This window comes from Heliangelus exortis, chromosome 1, assembly GCF_036169615.1.
Source record: "Heliangelus exortis chromosome 1, bHelExo1.hap1, whole genome shotgun sequence".
Lineage (NCBI taxonomy): Eukaryota > Metazoa > Chordata > Aves > Apodiformes > Trochilidae > Heliangelus > Heliangelus exortis.
Genome location: NC_092422.1, coordinates 146,621,634 through 146,642,921, shown reverse-complemented (window position 1 = coordinate 146,642,921; position 21,288 = coordinate 146,621,634). Strand labels below are relative to the sequence as shown.

The window sequence follows — 21,288 nt, the reverse complement described above, 5'->3', positions numbered from 1 at the left end:
CTGGCCTGAACTGGGAGGGTGGGGGCAGGGGGTCAAAGGAAGGAAAAGGCAGGATTTCCTAATGGATTCAGTGGTTCATCCCAGTTTAGTTTCATTTGAGCTGCAACCCTACTTGGAGTAATAGAATTGTTGTCCAGATGCATAAAGTCATACTGATTTTTCATTTTGTGGCAGTGTTCCCCTATACTGTGCTGGTTCATCTCTGTCTTTTATGGAGGAATTGATCTAGATGAAAAATAACATAGGAAAAATGGCATTTCAGCTGGATCAGGTTTCTGATAATGGTTCACAGTGTGACTCTACAAGCAGCACTGCTGGCTCAGTGCAGGACAGTGGCAGGGCAAGAATGAATGGCAGGGCAAAGTTTGCTTAAGCTTTGTTACCTTTGATGTGTGATACAAACAGTGGATGACATGTCAGCTAGGATTAAGAATAAGATACCTTCAATCTATGTTGTTCTTCTACATGAGTTAGGAAACCTGCAGGTCCAGGTACAACTGTAGTGATAATCCAGCCCCTGTGCTGAAGTTTCATTGGACAATTTACTGGAGAAACTAATTTATAGTCCCAGTATCGATTAACACCACTTGGTGTTTTGGGCCCCTCACTATGAGAAGGACACGGAGTGGCTGAAGCATGTCCAGAGAAAAGCAACAAAGCTGGTGAAGGGTTTGGAGCACAATTCTTTCAAGGGGTGGCTGAGGGAAGTGTGATTGTTCAGCCTGGAGAAGAGGAGGCTGAGGGGAGACCTTAGTGCTCTCTACAATTACCTGAAAGGAGGTTGTATCAGTCTCTTCTCCCATGTAACCTGTGATAGGTTAAGAGGAAATGGCCTCACCTTGTGCCAGGGGAGGTTCAGATTGGATAGTAAAGAAAATTTCTTTACTGGAGGTATGGTCAGGCATTGAAACAGACTGGCCAGGGAAGTGGTGGAATCACCGTCCCTAGTTATATTCAAGAAATGTTTGGACGTGGCACTTTAGGACAAGGTTTAGTTGGCTGGTGGTGTTAGGTTGACTATTGGACTTGATGACCTTGGAGGTCTTTTCCAACCTTAATGATTTTGTGATTCTGTGGTATGGTGTTTCCCAGGGTTACTGGCGTGCAAGTACTGATCTCCTGCTCTGCTCTACATTGTGGCTGGCTAGGCTAGACTACTTTAACTGTGCCTTGGTACTTGGTACTTTTGCATGAAGGATATAGTTTCAGTGGGTTGGCTAATGTCAGTATACCTAGATTAGGAAAACAGATTCTGTTTTGTTAAAATGGTGTTTGAAATGTGATTTTTCTAGTTTCTCCAGGTTACAAATTCCTGTTTAAAATCTAGTATGTCAAAAGTACATTTGTTTTTTCCCTAGGTGAAGCAGATGTAATGCATTTGGGACATGTAAAGCTTTTTTTCTCCTCCTGGGAAGAGGAAGGAATTTTTTCTTTTCTAGGGTAGATTGAGGAGGAAGGTTGTCTCCTGCCATTCCAAATCCCTGCTGGTTGGGTGTTAAGTATGTCTGTCACTTGTGGATTCAGGCCTAGCTGAACTTCTCTTCTTACATGATCTGATCTGGTGCTAGGCATTGTGTGTTGCTAAGCAAAGTGTAGTGTCTCCAGTACATCTTCTTTGATAAAGCCATTTGGCTTTGGCTCCTCTAAGATGGTGACAGAAGTCCTTATCAACCAACCTCTTAACCAAGCAATTACTCTTGCTTTTAGCCCTTTTCCACTGGCCTCAGATTGCTACATGGACAGGACCATGTGGACAGGACCAATTCTATTGGTCTTGGTTTAAGTCTTTTCAGCCTTTGAAAGGATTGGTGTAGCTTACTGAACTCTGCTGTGCCAGACCTGTGGTTTGATGGTAATTGTTTTCAGGCTCTCTGTATCCATTGTAAAGACAAGAAGGGCACAATCCAAATTTCTCCTTGCAGATTGCCATTACAATTTGCTCTCAAGTGGGTATGAGCAATGTTTGCTCTGGACTGGAAATATATCAAGGAGGGGGCAGGCACTTTCTAGCCAAATTTTAACTGAAGGCAAATACTTCATATGGCAGTAAGGTTTGGCTCAGTCTCATTTGTTTTTTTGTAACAAGCACCAGCTTCAGTTGTTTGTTTTTATTTGTTTTCTCCTTCACACTTTTTTTCCTTGCATCTCTTCGGATCATGGCAATGGGGTACTGGGAATGAATGTGTGACAAAGTGGAGGACATAGTTTGTATTTGTTACCAGTCAATGTTTACTGTTGCCTTGAATATACTCTGAATAAACTTTTGAAACAAATGCACTACTATGTGTAACTTTGTTCTGGGAGAACAAAATTACGGAGAAGATGTTACTAATCAGCTGAAGTGCAAAACTGGAATGGAAGTGGGGAAAATGACTATTTGAACTACTTTATCAGCTATTAATGCGGTGAATGTTGTCACACTCCTTGAAGTTAATGAGCGCTAAGTAAGGAACACTTAAAAACCTGTATTGCTAAATATGTTGCTTCCATTTTACACTTTCTGGTTGATTTGTGGAGGATTATCCTGATGGTTTTTACTTTCCTTATTTGCAGTTTGTTTTACCTGCATCTTTCTGAAGTTGAAGCTTAGCCTCTGGAAATACCTTTTGCTTGATAAATGACTGCAGTGGAGTGGAGCTATGTTGTGGTTGTCTTCTGAGTTTAGACTGGTTGAGACAGCAGTGTACTTGGAAGCAGGAGACTTCAACCTTCATTAATCAAACCCAAATAAGATTGCCCTTGTATAATGCCCATTACTCTTTGAATGTTGACACACAGTAACCATGTCACTGGAGACTTCCAGCTGCTTTGTTTCCATTTCAATTACTGAACATAAAAGAGTTTTAATTATAACATACTGGTGGCTTTAAATACTTATTTAAAGAAATACAGAGATACTCTGAAACATTTAAAAATTGTTTATTTCATTAAAGACCCTAACGTATTGCACATTTCAGTTAGTATAGCTGAGGTTTTAGACAGGAAAGCTTTTTTTCTTTACTTTTATGTGGAATATTTTTCTTGCTTTCATTTTTACTGATAGTGAAACGGGGGGAGAGAGAATTAGGCCAAGATAAATTAATTTTAGAAATGCAAGTGATTTTACTTGAAAATCCTCATTTGTTTTTCTCAGCTGTCTTTCCATATTTGTTATGAAGGATTACTACACCTGAGTAGTTTTCAAATTGACAGTTGTCTTGTTGAATTACTCCTGTTGGTTCAAAAGGACAGTAATCAAGAGTTCAGCAAGTCTGTAGCTAAGCTGACTTCACTAGAACACCTCAGTCTTTGTCTTCTCAAGACTGGATTCCCAAAATACCAACAGTTGAGAATCTTCTCACACATTTCAAGAAAATGATGATAATCTTTGGTTTCATTGGTAGTTTCCGCAGTGACGCTGTTGGAGGTTTATTGAAGGTTACAAACTGCTGAGCTTAGCTATCTTCAGTCACCAGTTGGGTTTCAACCAATGATGATGATGCAAACACCATACTAAAGAACGTGTTCTAACAAATGGAGACCCCTTGATGAACTGGACATAGGGGCTAAGGCTCTGACGTGAGATTTATGGTTTGTTTTACTCTGGTTTGTCTTGCAGGTTGCCATCACGAAAGCCAAAGTGGATTTCTCCGGTGTGGTGTGCCTGCCCCCTTCCGTCATTGCTGGAAATGGGCTGGACGGAGGAGGGGCTGGCGAGAATGACGACGAGCCGGTGCTGGTGTCCCTCTCGGCGGCCCCCAGCCCCCAGAGTGAAGCTGTGGCCAATGAGTTGCAGGAGCTCTCCTTGCAGCCCGAGCTGACCCTCAGCCTCCATCATGGCCGAAACCCCAACCTTCCTCCGCTCAGTGAAAGGAAGAACGGTAAGAGGTGCAGGGCACTCGGGTCTCGGGTGGTGCCTCCTCACCAAAGAAGTACCGCGGGGTTGCCATGGAGTGCGTTCTGATGACTGTGCTGCTTCTTGAGATCTTTTATTTGTTTGAAGAACTAATAGTCTGGTGTTGGCAAAAGTGATGGTCATTATTCGCTGGGAAGGATTGATGTTCCTGGCTGTGGAAGTTCCAGCGAACTCCAGTGATAAATGCTTTAGATTATTGTTTTAGGTGAATACCAGAAAAAAACTTCTGTGTGCTTTGTGGTGACTAAAGGTTGTCCAAAGCTGAGAAGGAAGTGTTAGCTCATCTTCAGACTATAGCCATCTGTAGATTTTGTTTTGCCACCTTGGTCTGCACTTGCCAAGGGTGGGCAACTTTCTCACTGCAAATAATCTGAAGAGTTCTATCAGACTTAGAAGGAGGAGTGAGGTCTATTGTAAAAAATGAAATATCCCAGTATGCCTTCTAGTCCTGGAGTGAGAATGACCCTTCTATGTTTCCTGAGTTGTGAGAAGTGTATGGACAACTACGGTGAGTGACAATGGAGTGGCAAAATACAGGGTTATGTGGTGACCAGAATTTATGGGTTTGGAAGAGTGTGAACTGTCTGAAGCTCAGGATCACCAGGCTGCCGTGAAAGCCTTTACATGTTCATCTCCATTCTGTACCAGACTGATGGAACTGTTTCATAACTGTTGTTTCTTTATGTGTATTCCTCTTGGTCTCACATCTCTTCACTCCACCCTTTGGTGTATAGTTGATGGCACTTGGCAATATGAAGGTCCTGATAAGTAAAAATGATAGCAAGAGTTTAGACTATGTCAGATACTATGGATCTGTGTGTTGCTGGTCCTGGGTGCCTCATAGTGTTTAGCATTATGTGTTGCATTACATGGAGTTACATGGTGCAGCATACTGGAAATGCTGGGGAGCTTTGGAGTGTCTTTATAGCCAGAACATAGTGCATATGGTAAAGTAATTTAAAATATGTGAACTGTGGGACAGTAATTTGGATTGGAAGTACACCTCACTTTGTGTGTGCCTGCTTCTTTAACTCCAGAAATTGAGCATGCTCTTCTCTGAAAAAGTTACCTCTATTTTGCTAGTTGAAAAAATTAACTAAGTTCAATCCAAAGTACTGTTTTTTTTTTTTTTTTAAGAGGATAAAAGGGTTACTTCATTCATATACATTATATTGTCATTATATGATTACACTCATGTTTACAGGCCTTAAAACTGGAGAAACCAGAAGCTTCAAAAACAGGACAAAGCTTCTAATCCTTAATGTTTGTGGTCCTCTAAATATAAGATTAAAGACAACCAAAGGAGATAAAAGTAATGGTGGTAAATAAAAGAGAAGAAATTGGAAGATTAGTCAGCATAGTAGATCGTGATCTCAGCTAGTGGTAGACTCAGGTATTTTATTGTTATGAAGGTAAGGAGAGATTTCAAATTAAATTTAGCTGAGGTGGTTTTGAAACCATTAGAGGGGCTTGAAGGCAGCATGGGGAAGCATGTGAGCTATTGTTTCCAAAACTTGACACTTAGTGACCTGAAGGTGACATTGTGTATTTACTGCAGTCACAGTTCTTCTCTTCTTAGTGAATAAGACATGATAAAAGATCCTGCACTGGGAAGAAGCAGTTTATTATTTTTTTTAATGCTATGGGGAAAGGGAATAGATAAGAGTACCTTTTTAGGAAATTGAAACTTGTAGCAGCACTTCTGTTTAAGAAATAGGAGTCCTTATATGATTCAGTTGCATGAGTAGGATTAAAAAAGTAGTGTTTGGGAAATATTTTACAGAGATAAATGGTTTTCTGGTATTGGAAAAAAAAATTTTATGGACTCAGCCTTGAATCTGTATCATTGTAGGCTGAAAGTTTGCTTGACTGAGACAGGTAAAATATCTGAGTTTAAAAATTGAGAAAGAACACCTCTGCCCATACCTTTTGCCACAGAAAATGAGGATATTCCCGGAAATTACTCAGTAGGTGGGTCTCTTCAGAGCTGATTCTTTATCAGGGCTCAGCACAATAGTGGGAATTTTACTGCTGGAGGTGCAGCTTTTCAGACAAGGCATAAAGTCCAAAGTCCCTGATCTAGACTACCTGAATATTCCTTATCTTCAGAGGTATACAATGCTCTTTTGTCCTAGGCTGCAGTATGTTGTTATGTGTTGTTTCTGTGTACATTCATTAACGTATTTTGGGACAGAAAAGTACTGCTGAAATACAGTTATCTGCAAACTGCCACAGCATGAAGGGAGACTGAGCTTAGTGAGCTGTTGAGAAACAAAGCTGATGCATTCTGAATTAATAAACTTATTGTCTCAAATGGGAACTTTTCAGTAATCTTGGGGTAGAGGTTGCAGAGCTGCTGAAAGCTGTTGAGCTTGTTAAAGGTCTTTTTTTTTTTAATATGCTGCATTTCTGTTGTTGTGCCTTTGGCTTCAAATGTTAAATATTTAGAGATGATCTGTCAGTCGAGATGGCAATCTGCTTAAACATTTGAGCAATCCAGAGTGGTTGTAGAAGCAGATCTGGTGCAGTGAAACTGCCTCTGTGACAACCTGCCAAATTCAAGGTATGAGGAAGATTCAAGCCGAGTGGAAGTGGGAGGGGAGAAAATGGTAAATAGGAGACTTGCTGGAAGCTGCCTGTCCGTGTCAAAGGGTCTCCTGTTTGCAGCTCTGGACAGGCAGTGCTGACTCACAGCTGAACTGACTACTCAGGCTGAGAGCTTCTAACAGGGGGTTAACCCTTTGTGTCACTTTGGCTCCCAGAAGGCTTTGCTTATCTGTAGATGTCTGTGGAAAAATATTACATGGATTTGTACTGAAATCGTTACTACAGTTTGGGAACATAAACTACTAGCTGGGGTAGAACAGAAGTTTTGTTGGCATGTGAAGCATCATGGAATTATGTATCCCCTGGGAGAACTGGGAATGCAGTCCTGGATGCACATACTGTCATGTTCCTAGGACAGCTAATTCCTTTTTGTATTTTTTTTCCTGCCCTTGGGGAACTGAAGAACACCAAGAGACAATTAACAAGAAAACCCCCAGAATCTTTTTTTTTTTTTTTTTTTTTTTCAGACCCAGAACCCTCTTAATATTCTTCTATCTTATCACAGCTACACATTATGCTTGTAGGTTTGTGTACCTGCAAAGCTAGGTACAGATGGGTGTTAAGACCCTAAACATCTTAACTGAACAGTTGTTACTAAGTTATGTTAAAATGCAATAAAAGCTACTAAGGATGTTTATGAAGTATTGGAACATACCAGATAGATAAGAAATAACTTGTTACTTCAGTAGAAGGAAACATTCTGTATAGTAAGTTCTTAAATATTAACAGAATTATTATGTTCTATTCAGATATAAAAATTAAAGGAACATTTAAAGTGTGGTTATTTAATTTGTTGTTTTGCTTCACAGTGAATTTTTAACTCAGAATTTTTAATTCCTTTTCTTTCCATGTTCATCAAGGCCTCAGCTTTCTTTAGCTGTGAGAGATTACCTGTGACTGACTCATTCATGTCCATGCAAGCCAAAAAAAGGTCATTACAGAGTCATCTGAAGCTCTTAAGTCTATCTTGATTTTTCTCAGTTGACTGTACTAAAATGCCAAGATAACTTTTCCCAGCCCTTAGGGCAGAGTTAGAGCAAGGCCCTGATTAATGTGGTTACAAAAAAGGAGAAAAAGTAGCCAACAACTACACAAATCTTACAAAGTTTGATGATAAATTCTGATTAAAACTCCATTGGAGGTTGTCCCTCCCATGCAGGGGGGTTGGAACTAGATGATCTTTAAGGACGCTTCCAACCCAAACCATTCTCTGATTCTGTGATTCTATGAAAATTGTCCTTCTATGTAACTTTAATTGTAAATTACAATAGTTGCCCCACTAGGTTATTGACCCTCTCTTCTTGACCCATTTTCCAAGATGAATTCAGAGTTATCTTTGTCAGAGGTCACGAAAACCATTGTGTTAGAAGCCTGTGTTAATCCTGGTTTCTTTTCACTGTAGGCTAGTTTAAGATGAGGTAACATTCTTTGGAACAAACTGATGCTTTTTATGATTACAGGTTTGGACAAACTTGTACCAGCTTGTCAGTTTTTGGGGTGTATTTGATCTGGGATGCTTGCCTTCTACAAAGAACCGTGTGTGCTGGGGGGAAGGAGACCAGTTGGAATGTGTGGAATTTCAGTGTGACTCAGTCATATGTGCCTGTGCTTTAGGTATCAGAAGGTACAGTAACTCCTGTTACTTTAAAGACCCAGTGCTATACAAAGCATGGGATTAGTTGTTGCCACATAAACTCTTGGTGATTATACTCATTTACAAATTGCAGAGTTGAACTTTTAAAATAGTTCTAAGGAGCACCTGGTTTTATTTTAAAGAATTGCGTAGGTGATTGCTTTTTTCTTTTTTTCTTTTTTTTTTTTTTTAAGGCTATATGTTCCCCTCTCCCTCTCCATCCCATTCCCATCCTGGATTGCGAGTACACTGAATGCAGTCAGATTCAGAATTCATTTCAAATATAAATTATTATCGTGGTTTTGCAGATTTTATAGCTCTCTTCTTGCTACTGTGACTTGGAAAACATTGATAACATTATCTTAAAATCATGTCATTTAAGAAGTTGGGGCATGCTTCCTTATCAAAAAGGGTGCTATTTTATTCCAAGAGGGTTTCAAAGAGAGAGTTATTCTGAAATTATTTTCTCAGCATTTGTCTTGTTTGTTTTAATTTGTGTTTTTGTTTGGATTTTTTTCCCCTCTTTCTCCTAGTATATGTCTGACTTCTGGAATAGTGTGACCCAATGTTACATTTAATTACCAAATGGTGGTTACTGCCTCATCCAGAAATTATACGTGAGGAAGATGAAGTCTGTTGTAACAAAAGAACTAAGACAGGAAACATATAGATTTTTCTCTTCTTCACACACATTCCAATGGGACTTGCTGTTTTCTCTTGTGTGTGAGTAAGAGGAATGGTTGTTAGAATAAAAACAACCACTATGTCTTGGATAGATTTGTGTTAAGGGACTTCATATCCCAGGAGACTATAAATTTAGCATGTTGTCTGAAAGTTTGTAGTAGAGCTATGAGATTCAGAGCGTGGTAGAAATGACTGGGAGTCATTTAATCTAATCACTGGTGGGAGCTGCTAAACAGCTGAGAAGTGGTAATCTCTTGAAATATTTAAAACTTTTAAATAGTGATGGGGGTCTAGAGCTGGAAGAGTTGATGCCAAGGGCAGCTTTAATTTGGTGGCTTTAACAAGTTAGCTCTCAACACAGCTTTTGTTAGTTTGTGATCAAGTTAACAAGATTATAATGCCCTTCTCCAATCACTGCTTTATAATAATCCTCTCCATTCTGTTTCTCCTTTCCAGTTTCTCTCTTACTTCAGTTTGCCTTTTAGGTTTCAAGGTGCAGGGCTGATGGATGAACATTAGACAATTTGATAGCTATTTAAAAAACATTCCTTTTTCTTGAATTTAAACTGCTTGCTAAACAAGTAAGGGCAGCTGTTTTGTCTGTTGCTGGTTGTGCTGCTTTAAATATTAAGTGTACTAGTGGCGAAAGGAAGTCTGGCTCTTGAAAAGGAGCATGCCATTCAGCAGGATTCTCAGTCTGTTCTGTTTCAGCAGTGAGTGGCTGCTTCAGGAAAGAAAGATTGCACCATTTCACAACAGCTACTTGCTGTTGGTACTTAGCAGACTGAATCCTAGCTTTGGGTGATAGAGTGCTTCTGTCATGTGTGGCTTTCCTCATGAGAATTTCAAGTTTTCTGTAATTAATTTATATTGCTGTACTGTCAGCCACTTCTGCAGGCTGTAGCTCTCCCTCTGTCACAATCAATACCAATGAAGGAATCTGTCTGAAGACATTTGGTGGTGCAGTCCTCATCTTCCTTGCTGATCAAATAAGCAATATCTTGGTTAATGCTTGAATTTTCATCTTACTCTTTGTGGTCACTGACAGTGCACATGTATGTACTGCAGGGAGTTAAATTATGTTCCTGGACTGTAGGAAAGATTTCCTTTCCTCTTTGCCTGTACTGCTGCCATTTATATTTCCACAAATCACCACAAAAATAAGCATACATTCTGCTTAAAATTGGTGGTTTCTTTTATTTATGATGAATGTGGGTATTCAAGAGAGGTGTTGAAAATAATCGCTTCAGTCAGTTGTGTCTCTAAATTCTCAGGATAAAGTGCATCACCTTAGTTCCTTTTCACAGGGATTGTACAAAAAGAATGAACATTTAGGCCTTCAATTTTTGCCTAGTCTGGCTGCAAATGTAGAACTGCATAGGTGGTGTCTGAATATGAGAGAAGGCCAAATCAACTAATTAGTGTTTTTTTTATAACACACTACTGATGCAAAGAGTATGGAAATCAAAGAAGTACTACAATATCATCACTGTAAGGGATTTTCCTGTATTGTTTAAAGCTGCCTAATGAGTCTCTGCTGCCTCTTTTGAAGCCCCAGATATGTTTGTGTGTGGGAAGGAAGGTAATGTTGCTCCAACCTGCCATGCTTTTCTCTCAGCTGTCAAGCAGCTGTTGGGGAGTTCTTGCATCTGAGTGATAAAGAAGCCCTGAAGTCATTTAAGATTGGAGGGGTCAGAAAACAGTGCTAAAGCAGTTTTGTGCACCCAGTTACTCATCTTCATGAAAACTGTGGTGCCAAGGGGGTTCTCACTTGCTACAAAGAGATTTTATATTTAAAAATTAGCCTGTATCTTTGATGCAGGGCTCAATATATTTATGGGCTTAGTGCAAATCTGTGCAGGTAGTTACATAGGTGACCTACTGAGAAATAACAGTGCGCCTTGGGGAAAGATGGGGAATAAGGAAAAGGTGCTCTGGGGACAGAACTGTTGGAATTAGTTTGTTAAGATAATTAAATTATCTGTTGGGCAAATTACTTGAGACTCTTTAGAGACTGAAACTGAATTTACTTTCTGTTGGGAGCTAGAATCATCTAGTGAGGAAAGACTTAATTCTATTTTTATCTTTTACTGAAGAAATATGTGACCATAAGAGTTTTGTCCACTATGCCAAATAATGTGAAACTAAGCATCTGGATGTGGGAAAATGGTTTAGTTTTTGTTTTGTTTTTTAACCTTTAGACAGGTTAGATGGAGGGTGTGATCCACAATTGGGAAAATCTGAAGGAGAAAAGGGCATTTTGTATGTTTCTTTGTTTTTAAGAAACAAATGCTATTATCTCTTTGGAAGAAGTTCCAATCCTTTGTTAGCGTAGCTCAGGTTCAGTGGTCAGGAAGGAGAGATGATAGGGATATGGAAATAATGCAGTTAGTAAAAAAAGGACTGGTAAAGATGGAAGAAAAGTGACTAATCTATCAGCAGGATGTATATGTTTTTGGCAGTGATGTTTCAAAGCTGAGGATGTCTGCATGTTTATGTTAACACTGGGTCTCCTTGTCCTTGGAATGAAATTGCCTCACCAGCAGAGCCCCTTAGGGTATTGAATGTCTACCCAAGACGTCATCCTTCTCTTTTAAAAGGGGAAAAAACTCTCAGTTCCAGTGTCTCTGACCCCTTCCTCCCCCCCTCCCTTTTACTTACAGAGCATCAGGGGGCGGGCAGACCTTACGTCTACAAACTACACATCTTGTGTTCCCCTTTGAGTATTCATTTTTGTCCTCGCAGTAATTTGATTCTGGGCTGTTCCAACTTGCCTGTAGTGAATAAGCAGAGAGCTGCATGTTGAAAGACTGCGTTTTCACAATAGGCACAGTTTCAATCATGGAACTATTAGAATTTCTTGAGAGTTTTGAATGCAATTAAAGTTGAGAGATCCTCTTGAATTTTTTTTTTTTTTAAGTGTATCTCTAGCTATACATAGGAGAGGTCTTTAAGGGATTGTAACAGTTGAGAAAAGGATCAACATGACACTGCTGGAACCAGAAATGCAGATGACAACACTCCAATCAGGTATCAGCCCAAGTGTATCCCATGGGTAAATTTTGCTAGTGAATCATGAGTGTTGAACTACATAGGAAGTGCCAGGAGGCTATGTGACTTTGAGTAAAGGCAAATTAGAGAGCTGTTGTATCTTTTTCCTGTTTCCTTTTTCTTTTGCAGCTGTTGTATCTGCAGGTTGCAGATGGATACTAGTTGTATATTAAATACTGATCACTTTAGAGCTTCATCAGAGATAAAATTATCTTTCTGCTCTTCATTTGTTGGTCCCCAATGGTAAATGTTAAGTGCCTCATGAATATTAGAAAATCCCAGTCAAATCTAGGACTTGCTCTAAATAAATTTTCTGTTTAGCTTTTGGTTGATTTATGTGGTTTTATTGTTAATTGTCCTGTGATGAAACATATTCTTGATGATTTGGGAAAAACACTTCTGCTTTGCCACTTACCAGTACTTGTTTTATGTCTTGAAAGACACTTCCCTTGAGATTGAAAATGGTTTTATGTTGATAAGATTTTCTGCTAAGCACTAGAATCTCTTTTGTGGTACTGTGCATACCTGAGAGATATGTAGAGTTGTGTTTCTGATGTGCAAGACGTGCTGGAGTGAGAATTGTGTTTCAGTGACAGAATGTTTTTCTGAGGCTTCAGAACATTCTGTTGCCATGAAACTTATGTACAGATGTGAATGTCCTCTGTTCTGTGGATGAAACAGGCTGACTGTAACCTTTGTAAGATCCAACCGCAAACTAGTAGTAGCCTAGTAGTAACAATCTCTTTTTGGGACTGCATCTGTGTACTCTTAATCTCTGGTACAGCATTGCCTGAAAAGCAGCACATATGTAATGCCAGAAGTGTCAACACAGATTTGTCTCTGAAGGTTAAATACTTTTTCTCTTCCTTAAGGACTAACTTGGAAAAAGAAGTAAACCAATAATTTTGCAGTTTAAAATATGTTAATTTTTTGTTTTTTTGTTGTGGGTTGTTTTTTTGGGGTTTTTTTTGTATGTTTTGTTAGGGTTTTTTGTTTTTGTTTTAGTTTTTGGTGGGGGTTCTTTTGCTGTTGTTTTTTTTTGTTTGTTTGTATATTTTTTGGTTTTTTGTTTTTTTTTTTTCTTCCAGAAATCCTGTTTGGTTTGTTTGCTTGTTTTTCCTGAATTTGTCCTATTGATTTCCCTAACTTTGAGCCATACATTTTGTAAGATATCTCTGAAGATTGTGTGTCTATAAAGATCCTGTATGGCCTTTATTTCACAGTTCTGACATGTGGTTGTATTCTTTATTTACAGAACCAAACTACTTTTTTTCATCTCCTATTGTACATAGGAAAGACAAGAATTGTTACAGCAAGGCTACATGTATGTGGAATACTTTGCTTCTGTCTCAGCTCACCAGGAGTGCTGGGGCACAATACATTATTTTCCTACTTGTACTTTTTCAGTCTGTGAATTTTGGAGGGCGGATTTAGTCATTATTAAGGTGTTTGGTGTGTAAGAAGTCTATGGCAAGACAGTATCTAATCTGCCTTTGTTGTAAAGAAATTAATTTTTTCTTAACAATGCAGTTATGTAAAGGCCTGAAAAAGTTTTTTACCTTAATGTGCTTTGTTTCTTACAGCTTTTCTAATCAAGTTAAGTTTTTTTTGCAGACAAGAACGAGCCATGGAATTCAAGGTTATTTTAACAATTTTTGTACTATATTCTGGGGATACTCACAGAATCAAGTAAGAACTGTTCAAATTTGGGGAACAGCCTTCAAATTAGTATTACTTTTTTTTCAAAAAGATTTTTTTTTTTTTTTTTTTTTTTTTTTTTTTGGTGACTGTTTCTTTTTTCTTCCAAACTATGAAAACTCCTAAGGCTCACATTTTTAATTCTTGGGGTGAGAGTTTCTCCCACTGAAGAGTGTTGGTATGTGGCTTTCACTTAAGTCAGCTAACCCTAGTCTGCAATTATTCAGTGGCATTCTGCAATGTTGAGGCAATATCCTTGCATGTTTAGCTTACCTAATGGTACAGATTTATTGCACCTCTTCCATCAGTGGCAGCTCTCTTTTCTCTGGGATCACCCACTGCTAGACAAATATTAAGCAAGACGCAGGCAAATGTTTATGTAAATGGATTCACAAGATCAGTGGGGACATTAAGTGTGACAACAGGATGGAACCATATGCACAGTTGGTTTTAAAGAATGGTCTTGAATAATGGAAGTGTGTATTACAAGCTTCTAAATAAGAAAACTGAGTACTTGATGCTGAGATCAAGTTTTTTAACATTTTTAAAGACAAAAATGAATAATAATATTTAGCAACTTCTGCTGCTGTTCATTGCTACTGTTATTTAGCTTAGTGATGTTATTATCTGTTTAGCAAAGTACTTGAAACTTTTTAGAGACTGATGTTGGATCTCCTTTCTGTTGAGAGCTAGAATCATCTAATGAGGAGAGATTTAACTTCTCAAGGCTTCATAGTCTGTATGTTCATCTTGAAAAGCCCTGCTCAAGATGGAAGCTGGAAACAGTTGTCCCAGTCAACTCATCAAGGTTTCTAAATAGCCACTGAAGAATTAGGAGAATCATGGCCTAAGTTGGGTAAATAAATTATCCTGATAGACTTTGCACAGCTTGCACTCCATAGAGCAAACATTGCGGGTCATCAGACTGTGCTTATTTAATGCAAAACCTTTGATACAAAGTTTGACAAAACATTCTTAAAATTTTAGAGAAAGTACTGAGGGGGACAATACAAGTTTTATTATTCTATTTATTATTTATTATATTAATACAAGTTTATTATTCTGGGAGCGGACTAGCTTAAGCAGGGAGGTTCTATTTAACCAGAACAAAATGTAAGTGAAGCAGGAACAATATGATGAGTGACCTGCATATTGTATTAAGCAGAAAAAATTAAGCACACCTATGAAACAAAAAAGGGAAGAATAAAATATCAATGAGTGATGAAAGCTGAGGAAGGAAAATTTGAAAGTGAAAATCTTATTTTTTATTAAATTAAAAGGCTGAATTAAAAGGCTGAAAAGACATTTCAAAAAGGGAATATACCAAGAAAAAAACTGCAAAAATAAGAGAAGAAACCCAACCTGTTATATTTGATATTTAACTGGACTGACCTTTTTGAAGAACTGGGGTATTACACACAATTGAGGCAAAATTGTTCATTCATACTCAAGAATACAGTTTTAGAAACAGCCTTATGCCAGTTTGCCTGTTTTCATTCTATTGAAAATGAAGCTCGTGTTCAGGTCAATACCAAGCACTTAGCAGTGGAATCTCCCTCACGGACTTTTTTCTCCAAGAGTTGTTTTTGCTGCCTTGACTCTCTTAGTGTCTGACTCATTTGTTTTCTTTATATTTATTTGCTGATTCTGAAAGCTTGCTGTTTTCTTCTCATTATCTACTTCAACCTAATCTCCCTATGTAGCCTCTTTTTGTGTTCCCCTGAAGCCTTTGTGTTATTCATGTCACTACCTAATTATCCCATATGGAGATCTTGCAACAGCAAAATTCTTTTGCTGTTGGTCACTATTCAGCCAAGATATGGACAGAATGGTTTGTTGATATGACCTGGCTGTACTCTGTGACAGGCTGTTTGCCCCATTGAAAGGATGAATCATGAGTGGGTTTTTTTGTTTTTTTTTTATGAAGTGGGAAGGGTGCCTAAAGGATACTGCTGGATACAATCCAGTAACACTTAAAACTGTTTTCAAACAGTACTTTGAGAGACTTGAGCAAGTTAGAGAAATCTCAGAAGTCTCTAGTGTGCTGCTGGCCTCAAGGTGCAACTTTTGTGCTTAAACGGGAAAGAACAAACCTTCAAAGATTTTAGCTTATTGATTAACTTTTTTAGTTAGTAATGTTCACAAGTGTCTTTTTTTTTTTTTTTTTACTTCTAGTGGATGGCTGAGCAGAAATGTGTGTGCACTCTACATACAGATGTACAGTCAGCCAGATAAGGCCTAAATATCAGATAGATTTTTGCAGATGTTTTGCATGGTGGATAAGAGCTATGGCCACTTAGGGTTACTTTGGGTCTAAAAGTGCATCGCCAGAGTTACTGGATGTTATCACTTGGCTACTTATGTTAATAAATTCCATTTCCTCTAAATATTGCTCTCCTTTAAATCTTCTTTGTTTACTCTTCTGGATACCATTGTTTTTTTTCTGTGTGCTACACTTTGCTTTGCACTGCCTTGGTATATGTTGCATGTCAATAATTGTCTCTGTACAATCTTTTTTTTTTTCTTTCTTTCTTTTTTTTCTGTGAGTATAATGAAAAAAATGAAGGTCTCTTCAACACAGTGATCTATTGGATATTCTATTGGATATAATATTCAGGTTTTGGTATGTTGTTCCATTGACCTGCCGAAAGTAAATAATCTTGGAATCTATTAAAGATTGAGCGAAGTATGCAAACCTGAAGAAGTTTGTTCTAAACTGTAAGAAGTGGGGTTTAGATGAACAATTGTTGGTTTTTTTTTCATGCATATTTAGACAGCAAAAGAAGTCTTGTTTTTAAGTCAACACTGAAAATGAGCATAGAAATAATTCAGTTCTCTTAGTGGATAAAACTTGACTTGTCTGGTATAATTTGCTTGAATCCAGTTGATTCTGAAAAAGGAACAATGGTTTCAGTTGAAAATTACTGTCATCATGAAACAAATTCACCCATTTTCAGGTGAAAAGCTACACTTTGTTAGCTACTTTAGCAGATTAGGGATAGATTAAACTCAATTTAGGACAAACTGATGCTGATCCCATTCATTCTTTCTTTCAAAGCACAGCTCCCAAGTTCTTTCTCTTCCTTTTTTAAAGGATTTAAATGTTTTAGGGTTGCCAGCTGCTAAACTACTTTTAGTGGGAAGAAAGGGGACAGCATGTCTGTGTATTGATTGAAGGGACATGTCCCCCTCTTCAACTCTGTGACAGATGTCAGAGCTGCAGTTTTTGCAGTTGTTTTTGTCTTTTTCCTGATTTAAATAAAGCATAAATTCAGTGCTGGCTTTTGGTACTTGTAAGAATAACCTCTCATTCATGCACTAAAATGCCTTCTAATTTCATCTTGCCTTTTTCAGGCACCTGCTCGTAAGATTTTTTTTTTTTTTTTTTTTAACTTACTGTTGTTTTAATTTCTTACTATAGTTTTTCTAGCTGTGAGTTTTTTCTTCACAGGAAAATCAGGATTTTGGTTTTGGACAGAGGGTGGAGGTGAAGGGAAAACATTCCTATCTTTATAGTTTGCATCATCACCTCTTCAAAAATAGAACTTTTGATTTCGGCTTGGAATCCATGGCATTTGGAAATGTAACCTTTTGTATCTAGGTAGCAAGTTCCTGGGTAGTGTAAAGAGTTCCCTCGTTGCTGGTACAATTCCCTGAGATGTGTATATTCTGAGTAGTGATAAAATGACTCCTCACTGGCTTTTAACCAGAATCCTGCATGTGATCCAAAGACTGAACAAAGTTATTTGAGCTTCATCATCATGCAGTGGGAATTCTTTCCGAAGCAGCAAATGGGACGTTCCTGAAGTCAGCTTTAAATATGGAAATTTTTATTCCAGAGCTGCTAACCGCATGAAGTTCTGAGTTAGCTGTTACAAGATACAGAATGAGGAGTGCACAACTGTAAGCTGCACGTTACTGAGTTATTCCATTCATGGAAGATTTGAACATAACCTGATGCCTTTTATCCCTGTGATTTAGTAGTCAAAGTGTGGTGTTGTGTTGGCCATTTAGAGTTAAAGGATTGTACTGATCTAAATGTATAAAATAAGGTTTTGGTCTTTTGGGGGGTCAAGAATGACACCTTACAATGAAGATTACTCATTAAAATCACTTAGTTGAGCAGTACCTGTTCCTACTGACCATTTAAACAAGAAACTTCTGGAAATCTATTAAAATGGTGTATTCGTTGAAGTGTTAAATTACCTTTAAAAAAGAGTATGTTTTCTTTTTATCTCCTTTGAAAATACTTTGTTCATTCACTTTACGCAGTGAGTATTATTACAGGCTTAGAAAGAGGGAGGAGAAGAAAAACACCCAGGCAGCTTTTTGTCTTTATCCATTCTGTGAATGTAGATGAACTTGCAAGCGCACACATAGGCTGCATTTGTTCTAAGAAAGCAAAGATGTGGCAGACACAAAAAAATTATTCACAGACTCCTTTGTTTCCTAACCTTTCTTTTGCCTCAAGCTTACTACAAAATCTAACTATTGAGAAATAACTTTAAGGGAAGAGTGTGTGCGTGCATGTTAAACAGTTTCCAGTCTACATACTAAGATTGTCATCATCACATTGCATTTTTTGTATCATGCACCATTTGCTACTAGAAATGAAATGGAAGTTTCAAATGCATGCAAACTCATGTCAGGTTTTATATGCCATAATTTTAATCAAGGCAGAGTCTTTCTTGCTGTGAAATTAATGCATTACGTATGATGGACCCTATTTAATTGCTGTCATCATAGTCTCTAAGTTGCACGTTCATTTACATGATGAATATGAATCAACCTTTCTTTAGAAATGTAGTTCAAGTGCGTGAGCAAAATGAATTAAAAAAGAATTCTTTAGATGAGCTGCTTATTTGGGGTCTCTAGGCACAATTGTATAAAAATTAATGATTATTTAAATAGACTCCAATTGATCGTTGTCATCTTTGTGGCTCAAGACTGATCATCTTTGTGGATTGCCACATATTTAGGGGCTGAATTAATATGTGAACGTGTGTTATGCTGAGTCTCTCCAAACTGGCATGATGATTACACTATGCATGCTTTGCCTAAAGGGACACATTGCAGACATACATCCATTCTGTCTTCCAGTTACCTGGTTACTCCTTGCTGTCTGAGTGTTTGCCAGATTTAAGAGAATGACTAATGTTTAAAAAAGTGCTCAAGTTTCCATTCCTGTATGATAGGAGAAATCTGTGTTAGGGTTTAGATTCAAGACTTCTGTTTTAACTTTTTTTTTTTTTTTTTAAATAATGGGATCCAAGTCCAGTCTACATTTTGATTATAGACATGGAAATATGATATTTTTTTAATATTTAAGCTTCAACATGAATCAGTCATCAGTATAACCAGAGCTGTACAGATCACTGGTGGGGATTACAGGTAACTGCTGAGGCTTTGGGAATGTCTTTGATGCTGTTGTGTGATGTTGTGTGGAAACTGACATGGCAAGCAGTTAAATACTGAAATTTATCTAATTGCTTTTACTAGTCTCAAATGACTCTGGTAGCACAAAACCCCCCAAAACCCAAACAAAAAACCCCATGAAAAAACAACCCCCTAAACCTGAGGTACCTACAGCTTCGTCTTGCATTTGGATGCTCCTTGCTGGTGAGCTGGTGCACCTCAGTTCAGACTTAGAGCACCCTCTGCTGTTCTGACCTCAGGGTTCTTCCAAGAAGAGGCAGATACTGGTTTCAGGTTGTCTTTTCAAATGGAGAAACCTCAGCTGGCTATCTTGAGGTGGTCTGAACCTTTTTTCATTTGTGACTAAAGAAGCATGAGTCCTGCCTTATGGAGGTGAAACTAGAGTCTTTATCTTGATGGAAGAAATATTGACCCCTTCTCCCCTCAATTTCTTTCTCAAGAGATTTTTACTAATAGAATCAATATAGAAATGTAGCTTAATTACATTGGCACAGCTCCCTTTTTGATTAACCTTAGTGTGGTATAAGAATGTATAGTTTGGCAATAGTTCAAGCAGGTAAGGAATCATAAAGAAACAGAACTGGAATTACCCTTCAGAAGAGCCTACTTCCCTGCTGTTGCCAGTAATCAGGTCATACACTCCCTTCATAATTTTATCAAGTTTAAAAAAGTGTTCGATTTCTCACTTGCCAGCAATTCATATTGAAAATCTGTCCTACAATTTTTCTCTACAGTTACAAATCATATAGTTTTCAATATCAAATGAGTGTGTGTTTGTGTCAGCATCTTTTAGTCCAGATAGCTTTTTGCAGTTAAACTGATGCAAACCTTAATAGGCAAAATATTTTCACTAGAAGATGCTGTATCCACTTACATTGTCCTTAAGTAAGGAAATGCTAACGTAGTGTCTGTTAATGTGACCTGCTGAATACTTTTTTGTGTTTTTTTATCATGATGCTTCAGATCCTCTTAACTAATATTGGTGATATTTCCTAGGTATTGTGCACAGCATTGGAATCCCAACAGGCTAGGAACCTAGTTAATTATCCAGTGTGAGAAGTAGGTTGAGAAATGTATTTATGGTTCTTTGTAGTCTTTTCCATTTTCTTTGCCCTGATTGTTTTTTCTCAGAAATGAGTGTATTCCAAATAAAGAAGCTGGAGGTTCCAGTGAAGCACAAGTTGGCTTGATCAGCCTGTAATGATAAATGACCTTGATGAGATATTTCCCTTCCTCCCCCCCCCTTTTTTTTTCTGCTGGCTATACTTTTGGTCAAAGCTCATTTTCCTTGTCTGTATCTTTCAACATTTGAGATTTGGATTTTACATTCACTGCTGAAAACTCAAATTCAAGATCTGCCTTTTACAAATAACTTGAGTAGTTTCCATGTATTAAATTTACAATCTGACACTGAGTTACCACCAGTTAAAAATTACAACTCCCAAAACTTATGGTTAACCTCTTCAGAAAGTACCTTGAGCTTGACTTATTGCAAACACTCACATGGCTTAGAACTTACTTTCACTAAAGCTGTTTCACTAAAAGATGAAATAAACAGCAAAGATTTTGGAGTATGCCTTTGCTGACCCCATGTAACCTCAAACTAAGCTAGAGCAAGATCCAGATTAGTAGGCTCTTTATGGAGAAACCTTTATTGCTAATCTTATCCTGAAAATCCAGAGGCTAACATGTGAGTGTCTGGAACAGTGTAGAGTATGAAGAGTTGTCTTTCAGGCAGAAAAATTTCAGTCCATTTTAAGGTCAAAGCATCTAAGTTTAAGCAAGAAAGGTAGTGGCAACATAAACATACAAGGAAAAAATAGCAATTTTAAACAGAAATGTGATATTCTACAGACATTTAAGTTGTGGGGTTTGGTGCTGGTTTTTTGTTTTTTATTTCTTAATTTCTGTATAAATGTTTTATACACTATCTAATATCTATTCTTTTGTCTTTTGGGGGGTTTTTTTGTGTTTTGTTTTTAATTTATTTTTACTTCTTTTCTCTTGTTATGTTTTGTTCTCTTGTATTGGGTTTTTACATTGTGGCAGCAGACTAAGTGACTGTGTAGAATAAGAGTTTGCTCCACTCCTCCCAGTTTTCCTCAGAGAGAGGCACTGACTGTTTGCTGTGGTTGTTGATTTAGTGCCTGGGAAGAATGAGGTTTTTTGGACCACTTCCTCGTCACTCTCTCGCTAAGGGAGCCTGCGTCATTGAGAAATGTTTAACCTTCTGGCCCTGAGGCAGGGCTGGAAACTTTGCTGCAAAATCTAGAAGCTAAAACTA

General features: G+C 37.9%; 1 protein-coding gene across 7 annotated transcripts in view; it reads left to right on the top strand.

Moving 5' to 3' along the window:
• MRTFA (myocardin related transcription factor A) overlaps positions 1–21,288 on the top strand; it is a 98,723-nt gene that overhangs the window by 15,737 nt on the left and 61,698 nt on the right. For all 7 annotated transcript variants that reach the window (XM_071731742.1, XM_071731735.1, XM_071731709.1 and 4 more), the window contains one exon: positions 3,599–3,860. The gene's annotated coding sequence lies outside the window, so the exon portion shown is untranslated. The remainder of the gene's footprint in view (positions 1–3,598; positions 3,861–21,288) is intronic.